Source organism: Zingiber officinale, chromosome 1A (assembly GCF_018446385.1).
Source record: "Zingiber officinale cultivar Zhangliang chromosome 1A, Zo_v1.1, whole genome shotgun sequence".
Lineage (NCBI taxonomy): Eukaryota > Viridiplantae > Streptophyta > Magnoliopsida > Zingiberales > Zingiberaceae > Zingiber > Zingiber officinale.
Genome location: NC_055987.1, coordinates 145,040,789 through 145,051,301, shown reverse-complemented (window position 1 = coordinate 145,051,301; position 10,513 = coordinate 145,040,789). Strand labels below are relative to the sequence as shown.

The window sequence follows — 10,513 nt, the reverse complement described above, 5'->3', positions numbered from 1 at the left end:
GTGCAGGAGCTTAGGAACACAGGTAGTCGAGCGGAAGACGCAGCTAGCGAGAAGGATGACAGTCCGAGGGACGAGGTGCTGCGGAAGAGTACCCCAGTGGACGAGAAGGAAGCGTGCGGTGGTTCCGAGGGACGAAAGTTGGAGCGGAAGATTGCTCGGGGAGCAAGAGACGCAGCTAGCGAGAAGGACGGCACGCGGTGCGTCTGAGGGATGAAGACTGCGGATGAGTACGCCGGCGGACGAGAAGGAAACATGCGGCGATTCCGAGGGACGAGAAGCCGGAGGGAAGCCCGCTCGAGAAGACCGGAAGTTGGGTTCGGGTGAGCCCTTTTCCGGATGGCAGAGATCACCCAAGTGAGCGGATCCGGAGGAGAAGAACCGGACCGAGGCGGGACTGAACTAGAGAAGAGGTCCCGGACGAAAAAGTCAACGGCTGTTGACTTTGGGATCCGGGGCGCCCGGAACAGTCCGGGGCGCTCGGAGCAGCCCGGGGCACCCGGAACCCTTCCGGGCACCCGGACCCATTATTTTCACCAGATCGAGTCAAAACTCGATCTGAACGTTGGGGGATAAAATTTATCACCCCCAGGGCACCCGGAACCCTTCCAGGTGCCCCGACCAAAGCTATAAATATAGTCTTGGTCCAGAAGCTTTTCATCAATTCAAAACTCATGCATTTCTTTCAAACACTTGTACGCTTTCTGTAGTTAGCTTCTGTTGTGCGCTTCAACTTTGTAAGAGGCTTCTCCGCCTGAAGAAGAAATTCTAGTGTGATCATCTTTCTTGGATTAACAACCTCCCCGGTTGTAACCAAGTCAAAACCTGGTGCCTCGTTTTCTGTTCTGATCTTAGTTTATTGCTTTGATTATTTTACAAGTGTCAGTTTAAGAGTTCGAGAAGGGTTGGTTTGTGGTTTGATTTTTGCAGGGCTATTCAACCCCCCTTCTAGCCGGCCTAACGGTCCAACAAGTGGTATCAGAGCCGAGGCGCTTCAGGAGGACTAACCGCCGAACGAAGCAACGTCATGGCCGGACCAAGCATCCATCCGCCGAAATACGAAGGGGACTTCTCTACGTGGAAAAAACTGATGCAGGTATTTCTCACAACAGATATTGAACTATTTTTAACAATGAAATTTGGCTTTGAAGCTCCAGAGGACAAGGAAATAGATAAATGGACAAAAAAGGAGTGACGTGGCGAACGGCAAAGCAGAGTACCATCTGCTAAGCGTTCTTCCGCCTCAAGAAGTCAACAGGATCGGTAAATACAACTCTGCAAAGGAACTTTGGGAGAAGTTCCTCGAGCTGCACGAAGGTACGTCCAAAGCCAAACTCGCTAGACGAGATCTGCTTCGCAATCAACTCACTAGCCTGCGACTTGGGGAAGACGAGACAGTCGCACATCTGCACTCCAGAATAAAAGAAATCATCACCAGACTCACGAATCTCGGAGAAAAGGTAAGTAACCGAGATTCGCTCAGGTACGCCTTAAATTCATTTCCAAGAAATTCAAAATGGGCATCACTAGTAGATGCTTTTTACATTTCGAAGGACTTAGAAAAAATTTCATTAGAAGAATTTTTTTCAACATTTGAAGTGCATGAGACAAGATGTGCAGGAATGAAGGAGCCCAAGAACAACGTCGCCCTCAAAGCTTCGAGAGATGAACCTGAGTCGGAATCTTCTCTCGACGACGAGGAAATGGTAATGATGGTAAGAAGATTCAAGAAACTTTGTAAATCCAGATCTACTAACCATCCGTAGGGGAAGAAGAAAAGGACGATCCGCTGCTACCATTGCGACGAAGAAGGGCACGTCAACGACAATTGCCCCAAGCTGAAGAGCAAGAACAAGGAAAAGGGTAAGAAGCCTATCCAAAAGCGAAAAGCCCTAAAGGCGATGTGGGATGATACGTCGTTGGAGTCGAAAGTCGAGGCATTCTCCGGACTTGCTCTAATGGCAAGTCATCAAAACGACGACTGCGAGTCAAGCTCTTCCGAAATGAGTATCGAGAGCATCGATGAAGGGGGAGCGTCATCAGAAGAAAGCAGCAGTTCAGGGGGAGACACGGAAAACGAACTCGATAAGGTAAGTCAGGTACGTTCTCTTCCTCCCGATAAACTTTATAAATTTGTTAAATTATTAACTAAAGACTGTTGTAAATTAGAAAAAGAAATAAAAAATTTAAAAATAATTTTACCTAAGTCTTGCCCTCTAGAAGAATTAGATAAATCAAAATTGGAAAATGAAAAATTGAAACTTGAAAATAATGACTTGAAAATTCAAGTAGATAATTTGAAAAACCATGCATGTTCATTTAAAACCAATGGTAGAAGATTTAATAATTTAAATTGGTACTTTAAATATCACCCTGGACAAATTAGGAACATTTCAAGAAAATATATTCCTAAAAACGTTTTAGTTAATCCAGTAGGTTGGAACCTATATTGGGTTCCTAAATCATGCTTAAACTAAGTTTTAAAATTAAAATTAGCGCTTTAAGTGAGAAAATTAAACAAAGAATTTCTTTATGAGGCTTTGTCAAAGAAGTAGCTGTTGCTCCAATAACCAAGAAGGCCTTGTGCCTCGCCACGACCTGGAAGCCAAAATATTGAAATAAATGTTTAATTAACTTACTAATGAAGCATTAATACAAGAATTAATTAGTGCTTTAAAAAGGGTTATTCAAAACATTTTATTTCAATTTAGAAATTTACTTACTTAGAAATTTTTAATTGACTAAGTCATTTATGTGCTTAAAAATTCTCAAAAATCATTCTTTCTTAAGTTAAAAGATTTTCTGAAATTAGAAATTTATGCTCAAATTACTTAGAAATTTTTTTTAAGTTAGAAATATTTTTTAAAAAAATATTGACTTAGATTGTTTCTCTTGGAACCCCATTTTTTTGTGATCAAAGGGGGAGAAGGGAAAGTATAAGTCTAGGGGGAGGTAGATAGATTTAATTTTTTGTCTATCTTTTTTACTGAGGTAGATAGAGTTTTTTTTTTCTATCTTTTTGTACTTAAATTGCAAATAAAGTTAAGTTACTTAATTTTATTTAAAGTCTATTTTACCCTAGCTTAACTTAGGTTGATCACACTAAAAAGGGGGAGATTGTTGGAACCCCAAGGTTGTTTTGGTGTGATCAACAAGTTAAGTTAGGTCCTGTGTGTTTCTAACCTTGTGTCTAAGTGTGCAGGAGCTTAGGAACACAGGTAGTCGAGCGGAAGACGCAGCTAGCGAGAAAGACGACAGTCCGAGGGACAAGGTGCTGCGGAAGAGTACCCCAGTGGACGAAAAGGAAGCGTGTGGTGGTTCCGAGGGACGAAAGCCGGAGCGGAAGATTGCTCGGGGAGCAAGAGACGCAGCTAGCGAGAAGGACGGCACGCGGTGCGTCTGAGGGACGAAGACTGCGGATGAGTACGTCGGCGGACGAGAAGGAAACACGCGGCGATTCCGAGGGACGAGAAGCCGGAGGGAAGCCCGCTCGAGAAGACCGGAAGTTGGGTTCGGGTGAGCCCTTTTCCGGATGGCAGAGATCACCCAAGTGAGCGGATCCGGAGGAGAAGAACCGGACCGAGGCGGGACTGAACCAGAGAAGAGGTCCCGGACGAAAAAGTCAACGGATGTTGACTTTGGGCTCCGGGGCGCTCGGAACAGTCCGGGGCGCCCGGAGCAGCCCGGGGCACCCGGAACCCTTCCGGGCGCCCGGACCCATTATTTTCACCAGATCGAGTCAAAACTCGATCTGAACGTTGGGGGATAAAATTTATCACCCCCCAGGGCGCCCGAAACCCTTCCAGGCGCCCTGACCAAGGCTATAAATATAGCCTTGGTCCAGAAGCTTTTCATCAATTCAGAACTCACGCATTTCTTTCAAACACTTATACGCTTTCTGTAGTTGGCTTCTGTTGTGCGCTTCAACTTTGTAAGAGGCTTCTCCGCCTGAAGGAGAAATTCTAGTGCGATCATCTTTCTTGGATTAACAACCTCCTCGGTTGTAACCAAGTCAAAACCTGGTGCCTCGTTTTCTATTCTGATCTTAGTTTATTGCTTTGATTATTTTACAAGTGTCAGTTTAAGAGTTCAAGAAGGGTTGGTTTGTGGTTTGATTTTTGCAGGGCTATTCAACCCCCCCTTCTAGCCGGCCTAACGGTCCAACATATTATTACAATGAATTGTAATAATCTTTGGACAAACTAGAAATCATATCTAAGTCCATCTTGAGATTATTGAGTCATTTAGCTTTTATGGCTACCTCAGAGGCTTGCCATATACTCAGCTTCTATGGTGGAGTCCAGAAAAACACCTATGCTTATCACTCTTTCATAGTTATGACTTTCCCTCCTAAAGTAAACACAAAACCCCGAGGTTGACTTATTATTGTCCCTATCTGATTGGAAGTCAAAATTCGTGCAACCCACAGGGACTAAATTAACTGCCTTGTAAGCTAGCATATAATCTCTAGTGCCTCTAAGGTACTTTAATATATGCTTTACTGCAGTCCAATGTCCTTGTATAGGGTTACTTTGATATCTGTTAACTATGCCCTTGGCAAAATAGATTTCTGATCTCGTGCATATCATACATTAGGCTGTCTATTTTTCGAAGCATAAAGAACTGCCTACATGTCCTCAATCTCCTTTGATGTCATCGGAGACATCTCTTTAGATAAATACACTCCATGCTTAAAAGGTAGAAAACCTTTCTTGGAGTTTTGCATGCTAAAACGAGTTTGTTATATAAAGCTTGAGATAAGCAAAACATTCTTTTCTTGCGAACCTTGTTCTCAAGAATATGTGCTTATTTTCCTAAGTCCTTTATAATGAATTGCTTGGACAACCATACCCTTACTTCTGACAACATTTTGATATTGTTTCCAACTACCAAAAATGTTTTCTACGTATAGTACAAGAAATACCACCATGTTTCCATCACATTTTTTGTATACACAAGACTTATCCGGTTACTAAATAAATCCATAGGTCTGGATTATTTTGATAAACCGGATGTTCCAAGACCTTGAAGCTTTACCTCAGTCCATATACTGATTGAGCTTGCACACAAGATGCTCTTTGCCCTTTGCAATGAACCCTTCTGGTTGCTTTGTATGGATGCTTTCTTCAAGACTTTCATTAAGGAATGTTGTCTTGACATCCTTTTGCCAAATAGACAAAAGAATCCAGATAGACTTAAGCATGACTACCAGTGAAAAAGTTTCCTTTTTCATCAAGTCTTGCTTTGAAAGTTTCCACCTTCCTGTCTATCCATCTTTTCCTATTGTAGACCTATTTTCACCCATTGGCTTTTACACCATCTGGTGGTTCTATAAGCTTCCAGATTTGATTAGAATACATATATTCTAATTCTGTATTCATTGCTCTTTGCCAAGATGCTGCATCTTTATCTTGGAGTGCTTCATCATATTTCCAGGATCAGACTCATGTTCATTTGGGATCAAGTCCAAAAACTATTCCAAAACATGAATCTTTTTGGTTGTTTGACAACCCTCCCACTACGATGATGCATTGTCTATAATTGTGTATCAATTGTGATACATGTTGCAGTTTCTTGTGATATTTCATCTTGTACAGTTGGTACTAGATTAGACATGTCCTTTATAATTTCTTTAAGAACAAATTTACTTATGGGCTTGTGGTTTATTACATAGTCCTTTTCTAAAAATCGGTTATTGATGCTAACAATAACCTTCTGATTTTTAAGACTATAAACCTACTTTCATTTTTCTAAGATAACTTACAAACAAGTGAATTCCTGTCCAACTTATCATTGTCTCTCTTCAGCATATGTGCTGGACTACCGGAATCCGAATATGCTTCAAAATAGGCTTATGCCTATTTAGCAATTCTATGTGAGTAGAGAGTTCTGACTTTGGAAGGTACTATGTTCACTTCCGTTTCCAGAGTATATCCTTAAAATGAATTTGGTAATTTTCAAATAACTCATCATCAATCTACTTATTTCCATAAGAGTCCTATACCTTCCTTTTTCTACACCATTCTGTAGGGGTGTACCAGGTGCAGTTAGTTGGGATTGAATCCCTACTTCTGATAAGTGACTCCTAAATTCTCCCAAGAGGTACTTGCCACTACGATCTCACCGTAGTGTCTTGATACTTTTACTTTGACATTTCTCCATATCAGTCTCGTACTCTTTGAACTAATCAAAGCACTTAGACTTGCGACACATCAAGTAAATGTATCCGTATCTTGAATAGTTGTCTATAAAATAGACGAAATATTCGATACTAACTCTTGTCATAGGATCACACAAATCAGAATGAACCTATTCCTATGTATCTTTGGCTCCATACCCCTTATACTTAAAAGCTTCTTGGTTATTTTTCCTTCCAAGTAAGACTCGCAGGTTGGAAAGATTTCCACTACCAATGAACCCAAAAGTTCATCAGCTACCAATGAATCCTACTCAAGTTAATATAACCTAGCCCTAGATGCCAAAGATATAATTGATTCATTTCTGAAGGTTGCTTTCTCTTAAAGTTAGAAGATATGTTACTAATATCCATTTGTTGCATCGTGGGAGTTATTGGATTTATAAATTGTCAACCAACGTACCAGAACAGATAACTTCCCTCTTTTTCTTAATAACAACTTTGTTATTAAAAGAGGCAGAATATCAAGTTCTTTAAATAGTTTAGAAACTGAAAACTAGTTCTTTCTAAACTTGGTACGTAAAGACAATTACTTAAAATCCATATTTTATCAAAGGATAAACATCTCCCACTGCAACAGCTGCCATTTTTATAGCAGTGCTCATGTGGACGGTATTTTTATTTTCATTTAGTTGTCGGATTTCCTGGAACCCTGCAATGAATTGCGGACATGATTAATGACATTTGTATCTACATTCCAGGTTCTGGTAGATAACACCACTAAACATGTTTCAACTAATGAATTAAATACACCTATATTGTTCTTTAGTTCTAAAAAGACAGACTACATTAATGTCCAAGTTCTATTTCCAATCATTACAATCGGGACTACTAAGTCTTTTCTATAGTATAACAACTAGGGAATTGACAAACATTTTAAATCTTAAGAATCACAAAAATATTTGGTCAAGATCAATTCCTTAAAATCTCCATGAATTTTGTATGCCACGATAGTGTGGACGTATACAAAATCAAAGAAGAGATTTTATCCATTAATTTTATTATCTCGTCAACTTTACTTTATGACGAATAAAATTAATAGTTGATCTTTCTTTGATCAAATATTTGGTCAAAACTTTTGAATTTAAAATAACATTGATTCCTCAAACAATATTATTTAAATTCACCAACACCTCAAACACCGTGAATTTTGCATGCCGCGATAGTGTGGACGTATACAAAATTAAACATTTGTAAGAGGAGGGGTTTACCCATTAATTATCTTGTCAATAAATCTTTATGACAAATAAAATTACCTCAAACACCGTGAATTTTGTATGCCACGATAGTGTGGACGTAAACAAAATCAAACATTTGTAAGAGGGGTTTTTTAATTTTTTTATCACGCCCCGAGGGAGTCCCTGTCCGAAGAAATTTCGGTAGCACCTCCCCTGTACGGGTGACAATCTGAAGCAATTCTACATACAAAATATACATCAGCCACAAGCGGCTGGAATATACACACAACCACGCAGTTATATATATATTTAACAGCCTACACGGCTGTACTAAAACCAAAAACACAACGGAAAAAGACAACACATACAACCCAAAACAAAAACTGCTAGCCTGCTAGGCTTACACAATAAACAAAGCAACATTTCCAGAAACAAAACCGGAACACAGAACCAAAAAAAAACTCACATATCATATACCATGATAAAACAGCAAAAAAAACAGCAACATGTCTTCTGATGTGACGCGGGGACCAGCAAACAGGATGCTCCAAGCGACACCATAAATAACCTGGTACCTGAAAAAGATAGTGTCCACGGGGGTGAGTTCAACAACTCAGCGAATACCAATAGACATGCCTAGTAAGATATATCTAACAGCAATAAACATGGAATACAGCTTCCGAATAATATATATGAAATATACAAAACTGAAAAGTAACCAAGGAAGCTGTACTCACCAGGAACTCCTATCCTGAACTAAAGGGTCATCAAACCGATACGCAGTATGTCTCCTATATGCATGTCAAACAAATGCATCCACCAAAATGCAGCATATAAGTGCAGCAAACACAAGCAAATAAATGCAATCAATGCATGTGATGACTGTGCACTCTAACATCACTACTCCTGAACAGTGACCGAGTTGACGGAATGCTGTCGGAGTACTCCTGTCCTCTGACCCTAAATCATAAATGGGGGAGCTCAATGCTCTCATCTCCCGGTACACGATGACGGGGAGGTATCTCTGCCGGCTACCACACTAGCCAAACAAAGTCCACCGTTTGCCGGCTACCACGCTGCTACACTAAATGCCAGCGGAGCCAAACAGAGCGGAACTGTCTGCCGGCTACCACGCTGAGTCACCTGACCAACGGAGCCAAACAGCAGAACCGCCACACACCTGCCTAATAAATCACTAATCCATGTGTGGTGGTGTGTGCAGTACATGTAACTGACGATGGGCTCAAACCTAGTGGAGCCGACAATCGCACAGCATGCAATCATGATGCATGACACTAAGCATAGAAAAACTGATCAACATAACCATATCCATATATATAAAATGAGTACTGTAAAATCGATGGTCACATACCAAGATCTAGAGTACACAGGTCAGATAGAATATCAAAAATATATGTCCTGAACATAATAAATATGGAATATCCTGATCAGCATAGAAAAATCCATATATACATAATATGGGTACCACAGTATCAATAGGTCAAATCCACGGATCTAGGGTATACAGGTCCTCTATGGTATAATAACCTAGATCCTAAACATATCCTCCTTCCATAGCATATGTACCAACAATATGCACAGATCAAAGTCACAAGATCTAGGTACACGAATCATATATGATATACCAATAGAAATACACAATCCAGGCATGGCATAAAAACCTAAGTATCAGATAATTTGGATACACATGCCAGAAACAAAAATATCGAGAGCCTAATCCTAACCTCAGTAAAGCATGGTATGTCACTCTAGAACTAAGATACTCATGGCAATAAGATACTCATGACAACAAATCACGAGATATAAGCACGGATACATCATAGGCGACAAATCTAACATGTTATGGATATCAAACAGTGACATACCAAAGGCAAACATGTTCATTGCTTGTAGTTATAAAATACTATGCATATCCAAATGACGATATCATAAAAGATAAGTCAAGAGGTACCCGCCTCTAATGTAGATTGTGTTGTATGTCCTCTAATCAGAGCTCTTGTCTCAAATCAAAACCCTGAAATAAATATATAATCAACACTTAGGTTTATCGTAGATCGGATAATGCAAGCCGAAACCTCAATAAATCCAATCTTATGACCTCACCCTTTTCTTCCAAAACTCATCCAACACCTGATAATCATTTTCTATTAACATAATCCACCTTAACAATTCCTCAAATAAATGATTACTAATGAATCTAAATCTGTAACTAAACTCTAGTTAAATCCACAACTGGAAATGAAATCAAATCTCCAATCTCAACAGATTAATGAATTCAAAATCAATTAAAGATTATCAACTAGATGTCTAATCGGATTCAGTTCCTTACCCAAACAAACATCCAACTTCCTTCTTCCCAACCTTGCTAGTTGATCCACATCACACAACCCTGCAGAAAAGAACCTTACTGTTGGAATTAAACGAATCAAGAACAAGACCAAGCAATGGAGTTTACAGATCAAACATCAACCCAACTCACCTTGCCGTTACCTTACTTAAACCCCTTACTCTGAAGAGGAGATGGAGCCTAGGTCACAAGAGGGGTCGGTGGCACTTGGCAGAAGCGAAGAGAACGACTACCGCACTAAACAAAGTTGAGGAAGGAGGAGGAAGGCACGAGGAGGGAGGCTGAGTCTCTGCGAGGAGTAGGGATCGATCGGCGCCGGCGCTCGGCCTCATCTTGTCACCGAAATCTCAGCTCGAGCAGGGAGAAGAGCAGCGGTGAAGACGGCTAGGGCACCGGTGCTAGGAAAGGGACGAAGAAAGGGGAATTCGGTGGCCGGTGCTCGAAGAAGAGAAGGGAAAAGAAGAACCGTCGCTTGTGGCACCGGTTAAGCAAAGGAGGAGACGGCGTCGCATGGGTTAGGGCACGGGAATAAGAGGAAAAGAAAAGGAGAAATAAAACTTTTCCTCTTAAAAATAGGGTAGCCTAAACAGGCTTTTCTGGACCCCATTTTTATCCCCGTTAACTCGTCCATACGAGCTCCGAAAAATTCCCGAAAAATTTTCAAAAATTCCAGAAAATTCCCTTATTATTATTCTCTATTTTCCGGTATTTTACATTTTTTATCTTGTCAACTTATTTATTTGACAAATTAATAGTTGGTTTTCTTCAGTCACA

General features: G+C 40.4%; 1 long non-coding RNA gene across 1 annotated transcript; it reads right to left on the bottom strand.

Moving 5' to 3' along the window:
• Positions 1-9,330: 9,330 nt before the first annotated feature.
• Positions 9,331-9,972, bottom strand: LOC122010848. The gene is made up of 3 exons (XR_006119914.1): positions 9,872-9,972; positions 9,722-9,781; positions 9,331-9,406 (listed from the first exon to the last, which is right to left on the bottom strand). It is a non-coding gene; the product is annotated as an uncharacterized LOC122010848 (long non-coding RNA).
• Positions 9,973-10,513: the final 541 nt, after the last annotated feature.